Source organism: Phyllostomus discolor, chromosome 1, assembly GCF_004126475.2.
Source record: "Phyllostomus discolor isolate MPI-MPIP mPhyDis1 chromosome 1, mPhyDis1.pri.v3, whole genome shotgun sequence".
In the NCBI taxonomy this organism is placed as follows: Eukaryota; Metazoa; Chordata; class Mammalia; order Chiroptera; family Phyllostomidae; genus Phyllostomus; species Phyllostomus discolor.
This window is the reverse complement of record NC_040903.2, coordinates 165,426,177-165,450,641: the sequence shown is the minus strand read 5'-3', so window position 1 is coordinate 165,450,641 and position 24,465 is coordinate 165,426,177. Positions and strand designations below refer to the sequence as shown.

General features: G+C 34.2%; 1 protein-coding gene and 1 pseudogene across 1 annotated transcript in view; both read right to left on the bottom strand.

Annotated features, from left to right (window-relative positions):
- UNC13C (unc-13 homolog C) overlaps positions 1-24,465 on the bottom strand; it is a 469,738-nt gene that overhangs the window by 339,798 nt on the left and 105,475 nt on the right.
- Positions 6,260-6,413, bottom strand: LOC114493512 (annotated as a pseudogene).

The following is a 24,465-nucleotide window of genomic DNA, read 5'->3' as shown; positions in this document are numbered from 1 at the left end:
TGCATTATTTTCCCTACAAGCAACCACAAACCTATTTTTGCTCCACCCTGTATGTATTGCCTATTTTTTACATGAACTTTCTTTTAATCCTAACTGAGGATGTTTATTGATTTTAGAGAGAAGGGGAGGGAATGTGTGAGAGAGAAACAAAAGAGGGAGAGGCAGACAGACAGAAAGACAGACATTGATGTGACACAGAAAGCATTGATCGGTGGCCTCTGGGACATGCCCTGACTGGGGATAGAACCCAGATTTGATGTAGAGGACAATGCTGCAACCAACCAACCAAACAACCAACCAGCCTACCAACCAACCAAGCAACCCGGCCAGAGCCTATTTTTTAAAATAATAACTTTCCAGTTAGTAGGTCTTGGCTTTGAGTCTTAATTCTGCCACTTTTTCATGCAGCAGTTTATCATAAAAGAATGGAGGTGTCTTATTGAGGCTGGGCTGCTATTAAACTGTCACAGACTGGGTGGTTTATAAAACAACAGATATTTATTCCTCATAGTTCTAAAGGTCAGGAAGCCTAACATCAAGGCCCCAGCAGGTACTGGATTTGCGGACAGCCATCTTTTTCTATAATTTTACTATGGTAAATGTTCTACCATTTTACATGGTAAATGTTCTCTTAGGGGTCTCTTTTATAAGGACACTAATCATAGGTTATATGGACACTAATCATATTGTTAAGTATCTGTATCTTTCTCTATATAGATATAGATTCATAAATGTAGTTGTTTTAGCCACCTGCAGGGACCAGAATGCTAGGCACTTTGACCTTACTCACCTTCACATTACCCTATAACCCTCACAAGTAAGGCATTGCCACACTGGACATTTTCACAGAATTTTTTAGAATCACGTCTGGCTCTGAAGCCTTCTTACAAATACAAAACCATTAACTAAGAAGAACAGCATTTATCTGAAGTGTTACATCACATTTAAATACATTTATATTCCAAATGACCTAAGTAAATGTTATCTTTATAATATTATTACTTCCAAAATGAGATTTTTTTTTTTTTTTACTGAAGTGGGTACCTAGTGGCAGCAAATGCCATAACAAATTTTCAGTGGATGCCACTGAAAACATGATCTGCACACGGCCTTACACATTTTTCTGTAACTAATATTGACTCATGACTAGGAAACATCTTAAGTTAAATAATTTGATTTTTCCCTTAACGATCTTGCTTCTATTTGCCAAAAACATATAGAAAACTGCCCCTAATGCCTTCTTCATTCTGTCTCTGTGGACATAGCTCCACATCCTAATACACTCTTAAAATTTCCTATAACTTCAGTTGAAGTAGTTACTACTTACAGAGCTCATTTTCCTAATAGTTATAGAAGATTCAGGGGCAACTGGTGCTATGAAGGTACTGTTTTTCTAGAAAGTGCTATTAAAATAAATTGGAGTTTTTAAAATGGTAACATCAAAGAGTTCCCTTTTAAGGAAAGAAATTCTAAATAGAATATGAACTGGCAAACTGAACACTCACATCCTCCAACTCATTTTTCCTCTGCATGCTGAAAAAATGTTTATTTTCTGGATTAGGAGAAGAGAGAACCTCCTGTGTCATATGTATATATTCTATCCTGATTCCGGACACTGACTTGTAGGACAAGGAAAATGAGCTTCTCATATCTAAAGAGCAGATGACCAGCACTCATAATAGCCAGTGGGATACTCCTGATATTCTATTTATATTTTATTGATGTAGAAATCTCTAACTTTTCTACTAATTGATGTTTGGAAATATCATTTAGCCAAAATCAGCTTTCAAATCACTAATAGTCCTGATCTTTAGTACAGTTTTGTCAAACCAGTAATATGTAAGCCTATGTATTGTTGCTGGAGAATTTGTAAATTATAAAAACGGAAAAATGAGCTAGCATTACTTCCTGAGAAAAAGCCCCTATTTAGAAAAGATAATAAATATCTAAGCATTGTTGATTTCCCCTATTTGTGATAATACATTTTAAATTTCTAAAACATGAAAATACATGAAGTTGGTATCTAATAAATAGGAATAATCTGGCAATAAGGTCAAGTGAGATCATGTACATAAAGTCCTTAGCAGAGTGCCTGGTACATAATAGATGCTTAACAAATGATAGTTAATATAATATCCACATAATTGCTACAGCAAAGCAGTAGCATAATTAAGAGCTTAGCCTCTGGAGTCAGGCAAACTGGATTCGAATCCCATTCACAATTGCACATAGGAAGATTAAACTAATATTTGCAAATTGCTTAGCAAATACCAATCACGTAATGAATTAAGATAGCTTGCTGTAATCCATAAAATCTTTTTATTAAATTATTTTATTAAAATTACATATACAGTCACAATGATAGATAAAAATCCTCCTTAGAGTAATTACTATTTGCCTGTTTCCAGTATACAAGTAAGATAAAAGTTCAACAAGTATTTTACTTTTATATACATCACAACTGGAAAATTAACAAATTGGGTTTATCCAAAACAAGGTCAGTTTATGCCTTCTTATTCTTTTGGAATAAACTTCAATTGTAATATATTTCTCCTTAATTTAAATGATGTAAGATTAAATATTTTTTACTGAGTGCTATGCAATGACTTTCTACTGAGTTATCAGAAGGTTTAACATTGTTTATTGAGTGCTGCTATGTACCAGGCACACTCAGCCAGAGCCCGGGGAGCTGACAGGAAGTATAAACACACAGTCTGCATCCCGGGGGCCCTTGTTGTCTGCAGGAGAGAGGAAACACCCATCAAATTATTATACTGACAGAGAGGTATTAAGTATACAGGTGGCTGAGTGGCATATAAGAGACATACATAGTGGTGTGAAAGCTTATAAATCATTTTGTCACAGGTGTCAACAAAGGCTTTTCTTAAGCACACGCTGAATGGATTTGATGGATGAATAGGAGTTAAATATATAAAGAAAATAGTAGATAAACTATTCTGGGCAGACAAGGTATTAGGGCACAGGACTACTGGTAGAGAGAGGTAGACACATTTTAGAAGCTTAAAATTTAGTGTAACTGAAATACAAAGAGCAGGACTACAGAGTTATATAGATGTATCAGGCCATTTTATGGATGGTTTTGATATTTACTTTAGGAGCCATGGGAAGTCATTAAGGAATTTTAAGCAGTAGGATGACAAACCATGTCTACAATCGCATTCCGAAATAGCCCACGCTGGCTGCAGTAGGGAGAACATCTTGATGTGGGGCAAAAATAAACCTAGATGTGCTGCTTAGAATGCAGTGGAAATCCAGGTCACAGCCAGGGAATAGTGATGGAGAAGAACAGAGACATAGGAGATATTTAGAAATTTGCTTTAATTTGAAAATTACTCTCAGGAATAAATATGTACCCATTTTCATAAATACTTTATATAAATATATAAATACCAGATCAACTTTATATATGTAAAAATGATACCAACTCTGGTGGGGTTTTTTTTTGTGTGTGTGTGTACTGCAGATCATAATATTTTGGTGATTCAGGGCAATGTATATTAATTTTTAAGTCAAAGATCCACTCTTTTCTCAAGCATATCATAGAGATTTTCTCCAAAAGCCTAAAGGTATTAAGCGATTTTCATATGGAGATGGTATTGATTCATCCTTACTACCAACCCACAATTATTATTTTTTTACTACAGTACTATGAATTTATTTTGTTATAATATAAAAATTATAACAAATTATTCATCTTGGGAAAAGTTATTAAGACAAATCTGTTTTTAGAATCCCAAAGTATACTGTATAACTGAGGAGAAAATATTTTAGTATAGTCATGCACTACTTAAAGACAGGCACACATTCTGAGAAACGCATTGTTAGGTTATTTCACCACTGTGCGGAAGTCACACAGCACACATAGGCAAACCTAGATGGTACAGCCCACTGCACACCCACACCTAGATGATGTGGTAGAGCCTATGGCTCATAGGCTACAGGCCTGTATAGCATGTTGTTGGACAGAACAACATAAGATTAAATCAAGTACAAACAAGCAATATAACATTGTCGTTACATGTATAAATATTCAGGCAAGACAAATAACAGTGCTCATTTCCTCAGAAAATAACTAAAGAATTATATGTATTAAAGAAAACTTTTAAAATGATCTTGTTTTGTCAAGACAAGTTTCTCTTCCCTGGTGATATAAATAGTTCATAGCAGAGCCATCACTATCGTATGCAGTTGCGTAAATTCAGAAAGTATTTTCTCTGCTCCCCTGGAATATTTGGTGGTGGTGTTTTCCAAATTTCTATCATCTGTGTGCAATCAGTATCACTTTTTATTTGATATTTTTCTTTAAATCAACTTTGTAAGTTTAAATAGTATATTTATAAAAAATCTATATCTATTAATATTTTTATTGATTGCCACATCTTTTTGTTCCTTTATTCCACTTTTCTTTCCTTCTTTTGGTGAGTCAAATGTTTATTATTATTCCCTTTTTCTTCATTTGCTTTTTTTGCAAAATTTTAGTACCCTGTTTGTTCTAGATATTAAAACTGTATCCTTGCTTATTAAAATTGACCTCAAAGTAATCCTTTCATCCTTCCTTGAACAATGAATGGAATATAATATTTTAACTCCATTTACACCATATTGTGGGCATTTATTTTATTGCCACATATGTTATAGACCACACATGACATTTTGTTTGCCTTATGTAGTCAATACTATTACATAACTACATGCATTTTTTCTTTCTGGTGGTCTTCAGGCTTTCCTAAAGTTTCATGCTTCTATTTGGAATTATTTTTCTTCAACCTAGAGAACTTTTAATATTTCCTGTAGTAAAGTTATGCTCCTGAATTATTTCAGTTTTGTTAAAGAATTATTTTCTCTGGTTATACTGGTATACAGAAAAAAATTCTAAGTGTAATTTCTAAAAATTGTTAGCAATTAAAGATGCTATTTTATTCTCCAGTTTCCATAATTTATTGAAAATCAGCTGTGAATATCTTATTGTTTCATTTTTAGGATAATATACATAAAATACTTATATATTTAAAAATATATAAAATCTGAGATTTTATCCTTTTCTTTGATATTCAACAATTAGACTATAATGTATTACCTTGGTGAGACTTTATTTTTATTTATCTTGTTTTGGATCTGCTGGGTTTTTGTATCTGTGATTTGATGCCATTAATCATTTTTGGAAAATTTGTGGTTATTTTATTTTTAAATATTAATTTTCCACCTATTCAATGTCTCTCTCTTCTCCTGGGATCCCAATTGCACATATATTTGAACTTCTCATGATAACTCATATTTTTTCTTATGATTTTCCTCATTTCTTTAATTATTCATTTCTCTCAGTTTCATTTAGACATTTTTAATGGGTTTGTCTTTAAAAAAATTTATAGTATTTTCTCCATCTCACTCTGCTTGTTAAATCTACCCAATGAGTTCTTAATGTATATGTTGTATAGATCTAAATGCCAACTTTTATATTTTAATTCTTTGGTGAAATTCTCTATTTACATATTTAGTGTACCTTCTATTCTGTAACATATTAATAATGCTTATTTTGAAGTCTATAGCTACTAAATCTAATATCGGATTATTTATCTGCTTATTTTGTTTGTTCCTTGTGATTATTGGTCATACTTTCCTGACTATCCATGTGTCTAGTAATTTTTTGTTACATGTTCACATTGTGTATGAGTAAACAGAAAGGCTCTGATTTATTTTCCTAGACACAGTCTCCCTTTCTTTCTGTAAGGGACACAGAGTGGGGGTGGTTAATCATTTCTACAAGGTCATGGATTGAGATTGTCATTGGCTGGGTTAATGTGTGAGTGCTTATGAAATCCTGAATTGTAAAGAACTTCTTCAGGTTTTAAGGGAGAACTCAATGGATGAATGCAGTCATCATCCCAGTCTACATATATAGTACCTCTGGTAACTGTTAGAATAACCACTATTTTTTTTTATTATTGATGGTAGGGCCAGAAGTATCAGTATTGTATAGAACAGTACCTGTATAGAATTATTTTTCTTTAACTGTGTTAAGCCTGACCCATGTGCATGGAGTGATTCTAAAATGTATCATACTGTTAAGTCTAGATGATTTTTTAAAGATCATTCTTCAGATTGCCTTTGAACAATTTTAGATTTTTAGATTTTTTAGGCCACAACCAGAGAAATATATTCACTTAGGATGTTAGAGTTAGGCAACCCAATCATATATCCAGCCAGTCAGTTGAAAGACAGTTTAGTAATATCAGTCTCAATACTACAGGTCTTCACTTGATAAAGAATATTATACACTCTCCACCTTAACCTGATGATTTTTTTCATCATTAGCATTGGTGCTTCTTTGGTAGCATTGTAAGACATCTTTTATAGTAGCAAACTATAGAAATGATCCCTGAAAGTATAGTCTTGTAAGACATCTTTTATAAACCATTAATTTTTTTGCTCCATAGAACAAGGTAGAAATCATGACTGTATGGTGAACCAAAAATTGAATTCTAGATCTGATATCTTAATCTTTAAATATTAAACCCATATCATATTTGTGCTCTTAAAGTACTATTTGGTAATATTAAATCCATTCCTCAATGTCAAACTTTTATGAAAAATAGCTCAATAAGCTTAAGTATTTTATTTTTCACTCTCTTGATCTTCATGTGGATATGTTATTAGAATTATAATTTTCTCCTTAAAAACTCTTTCATAAAGGGCTTAAGTCTTTCAACAATTGTTTCAACTTCATTATTTGATATTTATTTGTAGAAACATTATAATAAAAGGTGAATAGGGATTAAAGGAGATATTACAAAAGGTGATGGTAGGTTACAGGAACAAGGTAAACCAGATCTCAAAATTAAAAAAGACTAAGGCAGAAAGACAATACATAACTAAAGTCAAAAGACATGTAGTTTCTTTGGTGGAAGATAATAATCCCAGATCCTTCACTGGACTTGGCTCTTACCTTCCCAAAGCTACTGATGGATGGTGTGATTTGGAGCTGCTACTATAAAGTGGGAAACACTTTCTTATCCATCACTGAAAATACCCATCATAAAACTTAACAGAATAAGAGTAAGCAGTCCTTCTTTCTTTCTGATGCATAGAATTCCATTGTGTAAATGTACCATAGTTTTTAGATCCACTCATTTACTGATGAGCACTTAAGTTACCCTTTGCGACAGCATGGATGGAATGGAAAGCATTATGCTAAGTGAAATAAACCAGGCAGTGAGGGACAAATGCCATATGATCTCACCTTTAACTGGAACATAATCGACAAAAGAAAAAAGCAAACAAAATATAACCAGAGACATTGAAATTAGGAACAATCTAACAATAGCCAGAGGGGAGGGGAGAGGGGACTGTGCAGAGAAGGGTTTTTGGGAACTACTATAAAGGACACAGGGGCAAAACCTAGGGGGAGGGTGGAAGTAAGGGAGGGAGGTGGGTTTGGCTGGGCTGTGGGGGGAGTGGTGGGGAGAAAATGCAGACAACTGCAATTGAACAACAATAAAGTAACTTATGGGGAAAAATTTAACAGAATAAAAAATCTACAACTTTGATGATTATGAGTTTAAAAAAGAATGTGGGACTACCTATTCCTTCAAAGATTCTTTTCAGGATGATTCAATCTATGGTTTCACAAAGTTGAAATAAAGAAGGATAATATAAAATCAAAGCAAAGAAAAGAGTGGACATCTACACTGAGTCTAAAGGGCAGAAAATATGCTTAAGGATATGGATAAAAGAAACTCCATATTTGACAGGTATTATTTTAGGCACTAAAATATCTTCTACAGTAGTGCTTCTCAAACAAACGATGGTGATGGTTGATATTTGGTTTATTTTTCATCTTTCTGTCTATGCAGAACACTGTGTGGCCTTACTGATCATAGATAGTTTATAGCTTACACCATATAATTCATATACCACTTTAATAACTAGTCCATTGATCATGAAGTTGAATGTTGGAGCAATGTCAGATCACTATACCATTTTTTAAATCCTCACTCTCAGCTTCTGTATATCTCCTTGTAAAATGGCAAGGATTTTTGGACCACAACAGGGTTTGGGGGGACAAGGCACCCCTTTTCCTTTGGCCTTTCAGGTCAACTCCATCCTCATTTCTTCATAAGAGGACAAAATGTATCTTATTTTGGTTGGCCAAGTTCATGATGTTAGGTTGCTTTCTTTATACAGCCTAGGATAATTTTGCATTACAATCTGCCCTACATGTCATGGTTATACACTCAGGTAATTATTTTATTTTTCCTCCCCTTCTCCATTTCCTTCTGTCTTCTACTGCCCCCTTTCCAATTTCCTCTCCACAAAAGTTGGTGGTTTGATGGACTCAAGTTCTATCCAGCTGGTGCTATTGCCCTCTATTCACTCAAAGGCCCAAGTTGACTGTCCACTGAAGCCAACAAACAATCATATGATTCCAAGATTTACATTCTTACTTCACTGGGAGGTTGAGACATACTTTGGTCTCTAGTTTAAGCTATGTACTCTATATCAGCTTTGCAGAGAATCCTACATTAAGGCATCAAACACTGGTCTATGTATTAAGAAAGTAATACTTTGCATTGGCAACTTGGAATTCCACATGAAGAAGAGCTGATGGAGAGATGGGATTTAAGAATTTCAAATATTACTAGTTATTATGCCATCAAATATAATTTAAAATTAAATAACATAAAGGCATTTGGACAGCTTAGTTGATGAAGTAGCCTTTGAGAGCAAATTCTCTGATTGAGAATCAGAAAAAAACAGGTTCTAAGTTAAGCAACTTATGACTACAGCTGATATTAGGTGCACAAGAAGGAGAATTCTTTTGGCACTAGGGGAGACTTAAATTACAGATCTTTGATCAACTATTTTTGGGGGGTTCTGGTAGGGAGAGTAAGACACTGCTATTGATGCTAAATTAGCTACCATGGACTCTGCTCCTCTTCTGCTTGTTTTGAACATTTTACCCCCTTCATCTGTTTCTCAGCCAGACCTGATGAATAGTTTGCTTTTTCTTGGAAAATTAGTTTGTGTTGCAGCAAGAAAGTGCATTGTAGAAAATAAATATTTTTGGCCCAATTAAAGTAATGAAGGTTTGCTAGTGAAGGCCTGGGGAACAAAAGGACTGAGCAAAGAGAAGGAAACAGACCACTTTGCTTCTCAAGTTTGAGATCACAATAATGAGAAGTATAAGTAGACACATGTGAGGTTAATAGGCTTGAGGGTGGCCCAAGGATTTAGGAGCACTTAACAAACCAAAGCTTAATTTTATATGTGATTTTCTCTAAATAAACTTAAATTCAGAGTTTGTGAACTTTGGACAATTAGCATCTTTGTGAGATTGACATCAAGAATACTATAACTATTCTCACATGCTCTATTTGTGTGTACACCCAAATTCATGACTACAAAAGGCAGCATGAGACTATAAACTTGATCATGAAATGCTGTTACTTCAGAGGAAATAATGGATTTTGAATTGTGTGGGTTAGGCACTGTATACTGCTAGGCACAGTATAATTTACCTATGTGCAGTGTTGACCAGTGGTTTGGGCAAGTGGGACTCAGGACAGACTTAGTCCCAATTTAATTAAATGGTGGAGATGGTAAAGAAGCCAGTCTATTCCAATGAACAATATTCTTGGCTATTGATCCTAAAGAAGGAACTAAAACTGCACTCGAGCCTCTGAGGCTGAATATTAAGTAACAAAAACAATAAAATATAGGAGATTAAAAAACAAAGAGTTCTGTATTTTAATAATTTGGAGACTTTAGTTTCTACAGAGAAAATTAGATAATTTGATTTTCATTTTTCAGAAAGAATTTAATAACAAGAGTTTATATAGTTCAACTGTGGAACATTTTTATATTTCTTGAATTTTCATGTTTTGATTAGGTTTCCCAAATCTCATGGTATAAGAATGGATATGTCCTGAGTAGTTTAATTTTAGTAAGTATATACTCTATATTTCTAGAATAAATGAGTCTCAAATGAATTTGTACACAGTGATCCAGTTATCATAGGAGCTAAACTTCCCTATAAAAGCTTGCCTTAAAGGATACAATCTTAGAATGGAGAGAACAATTCTGCATAATTAAATTCCCTTAAAATCGCAGCTCTATCTGACATCTAGCCCCACACAGGCCAAATTTAGAAAAATGAATGCTTGTTAGAAGGAAGTTATTAAAAGTAATCTAAGTTCCATCCTATAGTCTAAAGAGATAGATTTATTAACTTTTATCCATTCAATAATTTAGTTGTACCACAGTAGGAAGTTTATTAACAGTGAAATATAAGTATAGAAAATGACATGAAATCTTAAATTTGGGGGCTAGGCTGACATGACTTAAGATTCAAACTACTCTAAAGAAATCTGTGTTAAATCTCTTGCTATAATTCACATTACTAAACAGAGATGGGCAACCAAATTTCTAAGACTTGGAGCCAAAATTTTGGAATTAAAAATATAGCACCTAAGTTGAAGACTTTTCTGAGATTAAATATGGTATGTTATTAGTAATAATGTATAAATTATACTAGTTAATAATGTCTCAAAACTGATATATGTAGCCATCTTGTAAATCTTGATATACATCATGCTGTTGCACAAAGGTTTCTATAAGAGTAAAGATAACCTTTAAGAATTACAGTTTATACTATTGTTTCTTAATAAGGTTCTAAATCCAGTTTGGAGTAATAAATTATACTCATAGAAAATAGATGACAGAACAAGAAGTCAGGTGATCTCATGGCATCCTTTTTTCCACATTTTTTCCTTCCACTAAATTCTGATATTACCTTTTTGAATTCCATAAATTACATGGATTTCAGCAGTGCTCCTATTTTGCTTCCGCTACTTACTAGTGAATAATTTGGAAGAAATAATCTCCCTGAGAAGTTCCTCTTAGATGTGGGTGATGATGCTTGTGTGATAGGTCTCATGTGTTAGTCACAGGGCATCAAGTATCCTGCAGGCATTCTAGTCTGTGGTATATACTGACAGCTGTAGGTGGCCAGCTGTCTTCCCCATTATTATAAAGATCTCTGTTTTTAAATCCTTATTTTTTCACACCATCCCTGAGTGATGCACTGAGTTCTAGGGTATTGGATTTTGACATCAGTGGCTGATGCTCTTCCAAACAGGTGTTAATTGTTCTCCTTTTCTGCCGCCAAAACTATGTGGACATTAAACTTAGGCTGCCTCTCCCTATTTCAATGCCAGGTACCTCCAACATATCTAACTGGTCACAAATCCTGTAAAGTTTACCACCCAAATAACTAGAAAATTTATCATCTCCTCTTCATTCTCACTGCTACTTCCTTGTATAGACCTTTGTTTTTCATTCAGATTTTTACAATAGTCTTCTAACTGGTCTCCCTCTCTTCATTCTCACAAGCTAATGATTCACTTTACACAGTGCACAGGTTGACTTTCCTAAAACCTAGATCTATGTTGTTAATTCTACTAATTAAAATACCACAAGATTTTTAAAGCTTTCTGTAAAAAACAAAACAACCACCACCTATGCTCCTCAGCATGGCATACTCTTCACAGTACAGATTTGCCTCCATCTGTACCCTATCTTTGTGCAAATTCATCTTACCTTATTTTCTCCATGTGGACATTCTTATAGTTTCTGAGATTCACTGTGCTGGTTTATAATTTGTTGCCCTTGAAAATCTGTGTTCCTGCATTTGAAAGTTTTTTTCCCCTATAGTCTGTATGGCAATCCCTCTACACCTACCTGGCTCGAGAGATCACACTTTTGTTATTACTTTCCCAATGTAGCCCCTTTTCTCTTGTTTTTAGTCCACTCCTCTAATAAGGCTTTTATTGATTATTTTATTCATTTGTGCATGATTCGATATCCCCATTCATTTTTTAGCTTGAGAGCAAAACCATAAAATAACTATGGAATTAACATATGGTCCAGGCTTCATTTTGCTTTGTTTAATAATTTGAACCTGAGAGTCATCAATTATTTACACTGATTACAAAAAGTTGATATGTTGTAAGTACAAGATGGTTTAAAGCTTAGGTTTTATTTTTATTTTTTGATGTTATTCTATGTTATAGTTGAGATTATAATAGTTAAATAATACTTGAACTGAACAATTTTCTGTATTTTGGTGTGAATTAAAACAGCAAAGGTATTAAAAATTAAGAGCAAAAATTTTTACAAATAATTTCTATCACAAATAAATGAAAGTTATTCTTTCACTAGCCAGCTCACTAGTAGAAATGTCCATATTCTTGGAGATGTAATTTGTATAAAAGCAAATTCTCTTTTGTTTTCCAACCATTTATTTCCCTTTCCATCATTTTTTAAAACACTTTATTTATTTTTAGAGAGAGGGAAGGTGAGAGAGTAAGAGATGGAGAAATATCAATTTGCAGTTGCCTCTCATGTGCCCCTCACTGAAGACCTGGCCTGCAACCCAGGCATGTACCCTGACTGGGAATCAAACTGGTGACCTTCTGGTTTGTAGGCCAGCACTCAATCCATTGAGCCACACCAGCGAGGGTCCATCACTTATTTTTTTAAAAAATGATAATCCAAATATAAAAAATAAAGTCACAGAAATATAGGTAGTATTTCCCTATCCTCTATGCAACAACATCACCTTATGTTATTTCTAGAAAATAGGATACGATTATCATAAGTATAGCTGTATATCTCTTATTAGTAATTTTAATAACATTTTGGAATAAACACAGAAGTATCAAGATCCATATAACATGACATTACGACCATGAAATCACAGAAATCAGTAAGAAGTTAATACATTTTAAATATATATGACACACACTTTGATGCAGCCATTTGTATAAATTGACTCTTTAAAGATACTTTACTCAGTGCCACTAAAGCCGTGTTTCTCCTTCTAACATGTATTTTGACACAGTGGTCAGGTGCACTTCCTCAAACAGTTGCGAGAATGAATGCAGTCACCTTGCTCTACTGCAAAACTTCAAGAAGTATCCACCAAACACTTGTAACTTATCATCTACAACTGCCACATTTAAGAATTAAACCAAAAAAAAAGTCTTTCTAAAAGCTTGCAATAGACTAAATGTCACATCTACTCCAAGCCCAGATGACTTCACTGGAGATGTCTATCAAACATTGAAAGAGAAAAATATTCCACTCTAATGCAAAATTTTCCAGAAAATTGAAGAAGAAAGAATTATTTCCTAAGTATATTGTGATAATAGTATGACCCTAATACTAAACCCAAAAAGGCATCAGTGGAAAAGAAAACTAGAGATGAATTTTCCTCATGAATATAGATAAAGAAATTCTTCACATGTTATTATGAATTCAAGTGGATGTCATCAGTAGATTTTTAAAAATAGGAGAATACATTGTGACCAAGTGGAGTTGTCCTAGAAATGAAATACTGATGCTGCCTTTGATAATCAATTTAATTTACCACATAAATGAATTTAGGGAAAATCCCATATGATAACTTAAATATAGGCAGAAAAGGCAGTTGACAAAATTTAACACAAATTTAAAGATAAAAACTCATAAGAATAAAAGTGAACTTAATAAAGGGCCACTGTGAGAAACCTACTGCTAATACATGTAGTGGTGGAAAACTTGAACGCTCCCCTTCCACTGGGGCACAGAAAGAATGTATGTGCTATTGTTTCTACTTAGATTTGTACTGGAGTTCTTAATAAGTGCAATAAGAGAAACAAATAAAGTCCATATACAGAAAGGAAGTAATAAAACTATATATGTAGACAAACAAGGTTGTCTAGATAGAAAATCCTAAGCAAGTTGCAAAAATAAAAATTAATTAGTGAGTTTAGCATGATTGCAGAATAGAGATCAATATTACAAAAATAAATTTTATCTCTAATTCTGAGAAACAAAAATCTGGAAAGTAAAATTTTACAATTTGCAATAGCATCCAAAACCATGAAATACTTAGAGATAAATTCAACAAATACCCAAACTGTACACTGCGACTTAAGTTCAAAGAGAAACTGAGTAAAACCTAAATAAATAAGGACAGCCTATGTGCTTGGATCAAAGCACTTATTTTTAAGATGACAATAAACCCTCAATTGATCAAGATTTAATGTTACCAAACAAAATCCCAGCAGGCCCTTTTGGTAAAATTTTTAGAATTGATATGGAAATTAAAAAAAAAACTTAAAATAGCTAAGAAGAAGAGCGAAATTGGAGAAATACACTACTGGTTTTCAAGGCTCACTATAAAGCTATAGAAATCATGGTGATGTGATATTGGCATAAAAAGTACAAATAGATCAGCAATCAGGATAGAGTATTTGGAAATTGATTCATCCATGTAAGATCAACTCATTCTCAACAAAAGTACCAAGGTAATTTCATGGGGAAGTTCTAGAATTTTCAACAAATAATGTTGGAACAGCTATATATTAATGTGGATGAAATAACTTTCCTTTATCTTTACAGTATATATATATATATATATATATATATATAAACTATAAATGGATCGCAGATATAAATGTAAAAGTTAAAACTACAAAAATTTTAATAGATGCATAGAAGGAATTCTTTATAACTTTGGGGTGGGGAAATATTTCTTAGGTTCCAAAATGTCCTAAACAGAAAATAAAATATTATATAAATTGGACTTTGTCAAAACTAAAACTTGTATGAGAATATTTATAGATGCTTTATTAAAAATAGCCCAAAATATAACCCAAACCTGGAAACATGCTAGGTGTGTTTCAGTCAAGGATTAACAACCCATGATATATTCATATAGTGGAACATTACTCAGCAATAAACAAGGAATGACTATTGATATAATCAACATTATGGTGAGCTAAAGAAGCTGGAATCATAGAGTACTTACTGTATCTCCATTTATGTAAAATTCAAGATCAGGTACGATTAATCGTTATTGGTTGAAAGTTGCTCAGTGATTTCCCACAATCTAGGATTGGGGGATGATTATAAAGGGACACGAGAGAATCTTTTACAATGATAAAAAATATTCTGAATTTTTATTGTGTTGCTGGTTATACAAGTGTGTGTCCATTGATGAAACTCATTGAATTGTACACTTAAACTGAAATTGCTTTAGTGTATATGATGTATATGCCCATCTGTATGGTTTTCCTATACCCACACTATGGAAAGAGTCCCTTCGTAAATAAATCTCAATTCTGCTTTGCCACACCATCTGTCTTCTGTTCAGACTCCAACTGACGCAGCTTATACATTTAGACATACATTCTTCAAGTTTCCTCTCAGATTTTTTACATAACACTAGGCTAGTTTTCTCATTAAGTATTTGTGAAAGAATGAAGATTCTGGAAAGGAACTGTCTTTGTTGTTATATTAAAAAAATACCTGGTGAAAGGGGATCGTCCATGGATAATTAATCGTAGAACTTTCTCTAGCCTAGTATTGCACCTTTTTTCCCAATAATATCATTAGAATGTAAGTCCATTTATAGTTGTTTTAGTTGTCACACATGGGGATTTTTTAGTAGCTCTTCAGAACAGTTTCCTACATGCTTGAACTCATTGGAATACAGAGTTTTTGTTGGTTTACAGACTGTAATAAGAAACAGACTGATGTTAGAACTTGTTTTCATTAGAAACAAGTATGAATTTCTACTCTTCATGCTATTCTACCAATACCAGCCTTAATACAGAACACTAAACAAAACATTAGAGCCAAATGTAACCATTATCAATGCCCTAACATGTTTTTCACAAAAATATTCATCCCAATATTTACTTCCACTCAAACTGAACCATCAGCTTACAGATAACTGCACTTCTGATGTAATTCAGGAAATTTCTCACCTAACGTCCCGTGAGCTTCAAGTACAGAATGTATAACAGATAAAATTCTATAACCTGTTCAAATGAAATGACGGTGTCTCAGAAAAATGAGATAGATATTTTAGAAAAATAAGGCAATTTAAAAATCCTTACCATATGTTTAGTCTATTAATACTTCACAGTCTCTCAGTGCCACATGTAATAATAATGGCATTTTTTTGAAATCTCAAGTATATAGATCATCTCTTTTATGTACATATGCATATACTCCCTCTACACTAGTTATAGTAATAGATCTTTCCCTCTGTCAAATGTGAAACTTGGGATTGATAGTCACCTATGTGTCTATAAGCTAAGTGATACTGTTTTTCCCATTTTTCTCCTTAGCACCTGTAGTTTTATGTCTAGAAATTCTATCATCAGAGGAGTTCCCTATTCTCTTAACACATTATGTATTTCTCGATGACCAATGCTTCTCAAGTGGAAATCTATTAAATCACTATCAGATACGAATATCATGATAGAGACAAGCTTTATTTTTCCCTTCTAAACAGATAGGTGAAAGCAAGGACTTGTTTGAAAGAAACAGGAACAGATTTTGATAGCATTTCATTTTTAAAGAAATACTAATGGAGCTCCTACTATATAATACACACTGTGCTAGATGTACCAAAATAGTAACTGATGAACAAAAAAAGATATCCTTACTGATGTGAAGCTTACAGCCTTAAGAGAGGAGATAGATATCAAACACATTATTGCATAAAAGATATAGACTCACAAACTGTGAAAGTGTTCTTTGGGCGAAAAAAAAAAAGCACTAGCTACAAAGAGAGAGAACAGGAGAACCTAATATAAACTATAGAACCAGAGAAAGCTTCTTGGAAGAAGGGTCCCATAAGCAGAAATCTAAGACATGGACTAGATAGAGTCAGTGAAAAGGAGTGAAAAATGCCAAGGAGCACTCCAGACAAGAAGAGCAAGTTCAAAGTCCTAATGCTGTAAAGTGCCATTCTCATATTTGATGAAACAAAACAGACCAGAATAGACATTGCAGTGGGGGAAGAAAAGAGAGGCATGGGGTAGGACTGGGGATGTGGCCTGGGCCTTTCAGATTGTGTTAGGTGTATTGAATTTTAATTCTAAGTTCAATGGAATGCCATTATTTAAAGAGAATGCCCCCTAACACCAGCTGTCAATTGAATAACTATTGGTATTGACAAGAACTTAGTAAGCTGGCCAGTAATGTGCAAAATACTTTAAAAAATCAATAGTCTTTCTACATAAAGAAAATTGATATTTAGGAGGAGATTCTGAAAAGCTGTTCATAGTTCCATTAGTGGAGGATTTCAATATGACTAGGATAAATTGAAATTGAAGCTTAGCAGACTCATTTCCACCAAATAATCTTGTGAATTAGTTCATCAAAGATGTTTTAATAGATATAGTCTTCTAAACATTCTTCTAGTCTTCTTTGAAAGGACCATTTTCATCTATATTGAAAAATTTTTAAGCAAAATGCCCATCCCTTTTGATAATCTTTGCTGTTTTATTTCTTCAAGAGCTGGGTTACCTGCAAAAGTTTTCTTGCCATCTGTTTTGACGTTGTGCCTATTTGGATGGCCCTTTAGCCTCTTCAACCTGTGGCAAAGTTTCATTAGCAGGACTTGATTACATTTATCCTTCTTCTGAATTAACATTAATAGGTGACCAAACTGCTATAGATGTCCCAGCCACACCCTTAGTATTTTTCCATTAATCCCCTTTTATAGATTCTTGCTGATCATTGTTGGTTGCATAAACACATCTTGTGTGTTGCAAGGTTCATTCACGTCCTTCCAAATATTTAGCTTGTCAAAAAAAATTTATCTCATATGCACATATATTTTAACCTTTTCTTTGATTTTTCTCTACCTTTATTCCAATTTAATGCTATAACTCTGCTTTCAAAAGCAATAAAACACCAAAAAGTGCATTCCATTGATATACTTTCATTTTTATGATAATTCCTACTGTTTATTTTACTAAATATCTACTAATGAAATTTGGCTAAATCATAGTATATAATTATTTTTTGGTATGCAATATTATATAAAAAGTATAAACATTTATTGGCATGAGAATAAGTCTGCAATACCAAAGTTCTGAAATAAGGCAGGGCTAAAATCAGAGCACAGTTCTACCATTTACGCACTGTATGACCTTGGACTTAATGTCTACCTCTCAACTTCCTCATCTGTAAAGTGGAATAATGAAAACCACCTACATAGTTGTGAGAATTGAATGAAATAATGAGAAATAAATACCAGTACAAAATTAGGTCTTATAACAGATTCTTTTGCATTCTTCCAAAAATATTCTAAATGTAAGATTATAACAATTATTTATCATTATTACTAAATATTAAATAAAAATAGATTTCACCACTGTGGGATTCTTCTTGAGAAGAGTTGGAGGACTGGCAAAGAAGGACACAGGCCACAACAGGCTGTTTCTTGCAGCCCCGTCTTAATTGAAGATCACCCTGTAGGGCTGTGCTGCCCTTGCTGCATACATGTAGCTAGGAGTGAAGCAATAGGGCTTCCAGAATCTGTCTTTGAGCTTCAATTAGGTTCCATGAAGAGATCTTTGGACCTATACACTGTGGTCCTGAAACATAAAGGTGTATACCAGGTGGCATTGGCCTGGGGCCAGCCTCATTTGCGTGCATCATTTCCTTCGTTGTCACTCATAGATCATTTCCAGCTCATCATTCCTCAGCTTAAGCCTACTTGTGCCCGCTTACTTGGAAACACCCTCAGAAATCCAGACAGCTCCCACTCGGGAAAATTTTTCTGACCTGGGGGCTATGAGTTGAGAACATGATACAAGCATTGACAGAATACATGTCAAGGGCACATTTCCTTTGGCTACAATAATCCTAGCTGCTGTGTACTTATCAGATGGACTTGCTCAGTTAATAACTTAAATATCGGCTGACTGGGGATGGAGAAACAAATGGCTCCAGAGTTTCTGTTTCATTTTGAAGTGACAAAAATGTTCAATATTTGTGGTTCTGATGCACCATATCTGTCAATACACTAAAAACCACTGAATTGTACTCATTAAAGAAATGCATTGTATGGTATGTGTATTCCATCTCAATAAAGCTATTCAACTCAAAATAGATCTTTAAATATTATACTAAATATAATTCCATTTTTGTTAAAAATCATATATACACACACACAAACACTGCAGGAAAGAAAGGGGATTATTTCTGGAACACTATGAAGGGAATTAGACTTGGGATTTTTATTTCACCTGTGGGACTCTTTGAAATCTTGAAATGAGCATGGCTTATTTTAAAACACACACACATACACATACACCACAGTGTTCACTGTAGTTATCTCTGGATGGTAGGGTTCTGCAGGTGATTTTAATTTATTCTCTTTTGTATTTTCCATTGTTTAATAAAAATATTTTAATAATTACAGGAGATATACAAAAAACTAAAGGTAAGCATATTTTACCTTATTAGTTAAAACATCAAATTATAAAATATCACAGTGAAACCATTCCAAACTAGAGCTGCCTGTTATTTTTTTCTGCTTGAAAATCATAAAATCATAAAATTCTCATTGCTTCTAGTCCTTCAGTGGCAATGAGATTGGTTGCTAAGTAAATCCAAAATAGTTTTCAGCAATCCAGAGCACTTGCCACTGTACTTCCAATTTGGTAATAGACATACAAGAAAGTAGTCATTAGTGAAAGTGACCTCTCAAGCAGGCCAGTGGTTCTGAAAGCCCTGTTGAGTTGACAAAATAAAAGCTTCTTCCACTTGTAGTGCCAGTTCTCATTTAGGAGACGTTGGCCCTGTGCTTTCATGCTTTTCAGGTTAGCACGGTCCTCCTGACAGTGTAAAGAGGCAAATAACTTTATGAGTAATAACTTCCAAGATAAAGTGGTGTTAAAATTTACATTTGAGAACATAATTCCCCAGGTAGAAAAATAAATGTTTTTCTATGCCAGCTAATGGAAAAGATAACTGCTTTTTCAGGTTGCAAGTAATTTTACTCTCCAAGTTTATTTCTCAACTCATGATTAGAAAACAGATTATGACCTCTTAAAAAAGAAACATTAGAACAACACATAGCACAGCACTGAGCACCTAACAGATTCTAGATAAATAGCTTGCTAGACTGATGATAGATGCAATTCTAATTCTCATGAAGTGATAGTAGTGAATTTGCACAAGAGCCTCTGGCTGTAATGAACAGCATCCTATATCATAAAGGAAACAGGGAACTGATAAGAACAGGTGTTCCAGAAGATTCACCATGCTTTGCTGGTAGAGTTTAGAGACAACTTTGACTCATCGAAAAAAAGTAGAGGGATAGTATATCTGTTTCTGATTGCTGCTAAATAAAGTACCACAAATTTAGTGGCTTAAAAATAACACAAATTTATTATCTTACATTTTGGACAACTTACAGAAGTCCTAAAATCAAGATATCAGTAGGACTGTATTTCTTCTGGTAGCTTCAGGGGAGAACCTTTTTTTCCTTTCCTTTTCCAGCTTCTAGAGGCAGAAGCTGCCTGCAGTCCTGATAATTTCCCTATTTCAAAATCTTAAATTTAATCACATCTGAAAATTTCATTTTGCCAAGTAAGGTAAAGCATTCACAGGTTTCAAGGATTAGGATGTGATGTTTTTCCAGGGCATCATTCTGTTGACCACAGGGAAAAAGGAGAAAGAGAAGAATACACTAAAATGGCTTGACTTTATCTAGAGTTGGTGACCTGCTCTGGGAGCATAAGTTGAAAAGATAAAATTAAACACAGTGACTTTGCATCAGTTCAACATTGATAGATCTTTTCATCATGCTCACATTAGTTGAGTTTGAATAAGGTATGTTAACTAAAATGTAAAATAGTTTTCATTGGATGCAATGGAGGGACATGGGGGGAAGATTCCTAAAGCAAAAGATCCCAGGAAAAACTCGTCACTAAAAGCCAGAGAAAGTCTGTTTTCTAGAACTGGTATAAAAGGACAGAAGATGTAATAAGATAAATTGATTTAAAAGCATGACTGTGGTTTAGATAAAAAGAATCTTCACTGGAGAGTGAAGGTGATATAATATCTGAATTTATTTTAAAGGGAAAGAGGACTTTGAAATCTCCTTTCTGGGAGATTGTCTAGCATGAGACCACAAGAGCTCAAATGTTGTCTCTCTAGGTGCAAAGGCTGACCTGCCCAGGTGCTGTGTTCTGAATGCCTTTTGGTTTGTGCATCATGATTTCATAATGGCCCAAGCCTGGGAGGTTGGGGCTATAGATTCTACAGTCACAGGAATGAGCCCTACAGTGAACCAAACAGGCAAATAGATGAGTCCCTACCTTTTCAACGAAATCACCAAGGATTATAACCTAGTCACTTACCTAGGCTCATTTTAGCCCATCTGAAGATATAGGTTGTTATTTGCCAAAAAAAAAAAAAAAAGAAAGAAAGAAAACAAAAACAAAACAAAACCTTGAACAGCAGGTACTGGACCTTCACAGAGAATTACAAACAACAATTTAATTCTATCATATGTAACTTACTAATGGCTAGAGAGTAAGGCAGTATGAAAATGGGAATCTTGGAGCACAACAGAAGATCTGTGCTTTAGCAAAATCACAGACTCCTCCATGACACAGACATGGAATTGCGTGGAAGAAGTCAAACAAAATAATTGGCCTACTGTATCCAATCTAAAAGAAAACAAATACATCAAATCAGAAAGAATTCAACACTGAACTTACAAAGTAATATTACTAATAGAGTAATAAGAGAAATTGTGGCAGTGTGATTTTTAATTCTCCCAATTCATTAAAATATTATTAAACTGACAAATACTTAAATTGGCCATCTTGTTGGACAAAACCATTGGCCTCAGGAAGTCTTATACCACTAAGCATGCGTGCCTGGCAGCAAGTTACTTCATTGTAACTAATGCTAGCCTAAGACTTCCATCCTCTCTATCCCCAAATTGGCCAATTTAATTTTTCTGTATATTAAATTTATATAAAATAACCTTGAAATTAAAGATGGATCAAAGAGCTATATATGGAACTCCACTGGGTGGTGGACCAGCTGAGCTCCTTTGTTTAGCTGTAGGACTGTTCTGTTATTCACACTGGTTTTCCTCAGCCTGTTTAGAATGATGTGCTCTGTGCATCGTGTAGTCGAACACATCATGTGGTTGAACGCATCACGTAGAATAATGTGCTAGACTACACCTACACATGGTCTAACCTGAAAGTGCACGTATGGGGATTTTTTTACATTATAAAGGGTATTTACCGTTGTGAGCACTTAAGTTCTCATTAAAATATAGTTTGATCTTTAAAATTTAAACTTACTATAGAAATATACATATTAAAGCATGTTTGAAACAATAATTAATTTCTCTCAAAAATAATTTGAGAGAAATTAGGAAACTTGCTTATGGTTATACTGTTGAATAGAATTTAGCTAGAATTTAAGACCATATAACAGAATCTTATACCAGATTTAAAGTTCATGAATTTCATTTCTATATCAAAAAAGATGAATAACTAGATTTTTATCAGTTAGCATTGTAACACAAGCAAGTCAAAGATACCCTGGGGTAAACAACAGCTTATTACAGCCCCTCTGGCACAGCGTGTGTCCTAACTTCCTGGTACTTGACTGGGGAAGAAGGAAGTAGTAGTGCATTGTTATGAGAGTTTAGCAACATCTTTTTTTCTTAGTCATTCAGCCCACATCTCTCATCCCTCACTGCTAGGGATTTCTATTTGAGTATCCAGTTCACATTTTTTCCAAGCCGAAGATCTTTAGAGTTTAAGTCATTATTTATTCTGATAGTTGTCCCTTTGCTCCCTTTTTGTTGATAATATTCCAAGTCTTCTAAATTGTCTCCTTTCTAATATATATTATATACAACTGTTACCTCAGTCTTCATAGATCAGAGATTTAATTTTTTAATTCACTGTTCAAGTCTCTTTCCTGCCTCCTGATTGCCTTAAGATGGTGTTTTATGAAGGAAGAACAGGATATGCAAGTGATAAAATATCTAAAGGATGAGGAAGGTACCCATGACTTTTCCCCTGCCTTCACAAGATTCTGGTATTTTCTTTAGTACACCCCTGCCACAGTAGTAAACCAACACATCCTTTGGGTAGTTGCTATTAGAAAAGTGGGTTAGGAAACAAATAAAATCCCCATGTCTCAGCTGATAGGCCAGTGCTACATTGGGAAGAGTCCTGGAATGTCTTTAAAATCCTCATGTCCCAATAATACCCCTTATGAACCATATTCATCTGCCAAAATCAAATGACTAAGTCCATGTCCAACTCATTTTTCATGTCAGAAGCAGTATCTATTGTGAATACCATCTGAGCTAGATAAGAGATCAGTAAGGCATATTTTGGGCACAAGGCTACCTGGTCTTTCCTTGTTTCCTATGGTCCTTTATAATTCACATGACTATCTCATCCTCTCAACAATCTTCTCTGCTAAGTGCAATGTGCACAGGAGAGAGATGACCTACTGCTTCTGAATCCTCTAATAAAAAATGACCCATAGGCTGAAGGATGCTTTTCCACTGGTTTACCTTCAATGACTGTGTTGACTTGACCTTAAATGAAATTATACAGTTCCCTTCCAAGTTTTCTTTCTCTCTACTCAAATCCATTAATATTTATATTATGTCAGATTTTAACTGTTTATTCTGCCTGCCTGCATGGTCTCAATAAAATTTGGATGCCAGAGAAACTTGCAAATTACTGTATCAGCATTTTTACCTGACTTTTCAATCATAGCATGCACAATAGTGAGCATGATATAGCCAAAGTATAATAAAAAAGACAGGTTTCCATTAGGGAGATATTTAATGGTGTAATGCAGAAAATATCAAGTTTCTAAGCAGTGGTAAGGTCTGGTTTCAGATTTGGCTCCAAGAAGTTGGCCCTTCCTCCCAAAGATAATGAAATAAAACCCTCCCAGGCCCTGACTTGCAGTAACAGGAAGGGAAAGGCTCATCTCAGTTGAGATAATTAAGCTAATATCTAGCAACTAAAAGCAGACAACAGAATTGTAACACACACTAAAAGGAAAGACGTTTGTCAGTATCTGCAACATCTTCACTCACACATCAAAGATTTTAGAAAAAACACGAAAGCCATGCTAATTTCTATTTAGTAAGCCTTCCTTAAAGGGGAAATAAAACAGATTTCTGTCCTACTCAAAATTCTTCTCACTACCAAAACAGTTCAGAAATGGACTCTCTATTCTACCTGTTAAGGCTCCTGTCTTCCATGTTTTATTTTTTTCTTTCTTGAGATATGACTCTTGTATTTTCAAGGGCAAACAGACATATCTAATGAAATATACCAAATAGGGAAGTGTCGCAGGCAATTACTTTTCTAAACTTGGATCCATGAATTTTCTCAGGCAGAAGCCTAGAGAGGCAAAGCTGCACAGACAGTAATATAGCGCCTACTTTAATTCCCTCAGAGCTTCTAGGTGAGCTACATGTGTTAATGAAATGCTAATCTTCCCAGAGAAACCCTCTCAGTGGCCAGCTGGAGTGGCAGGAGTCCCTCAGATCCCTGGGTTAGCAGGGTGGCCAACTAACCTTGGATT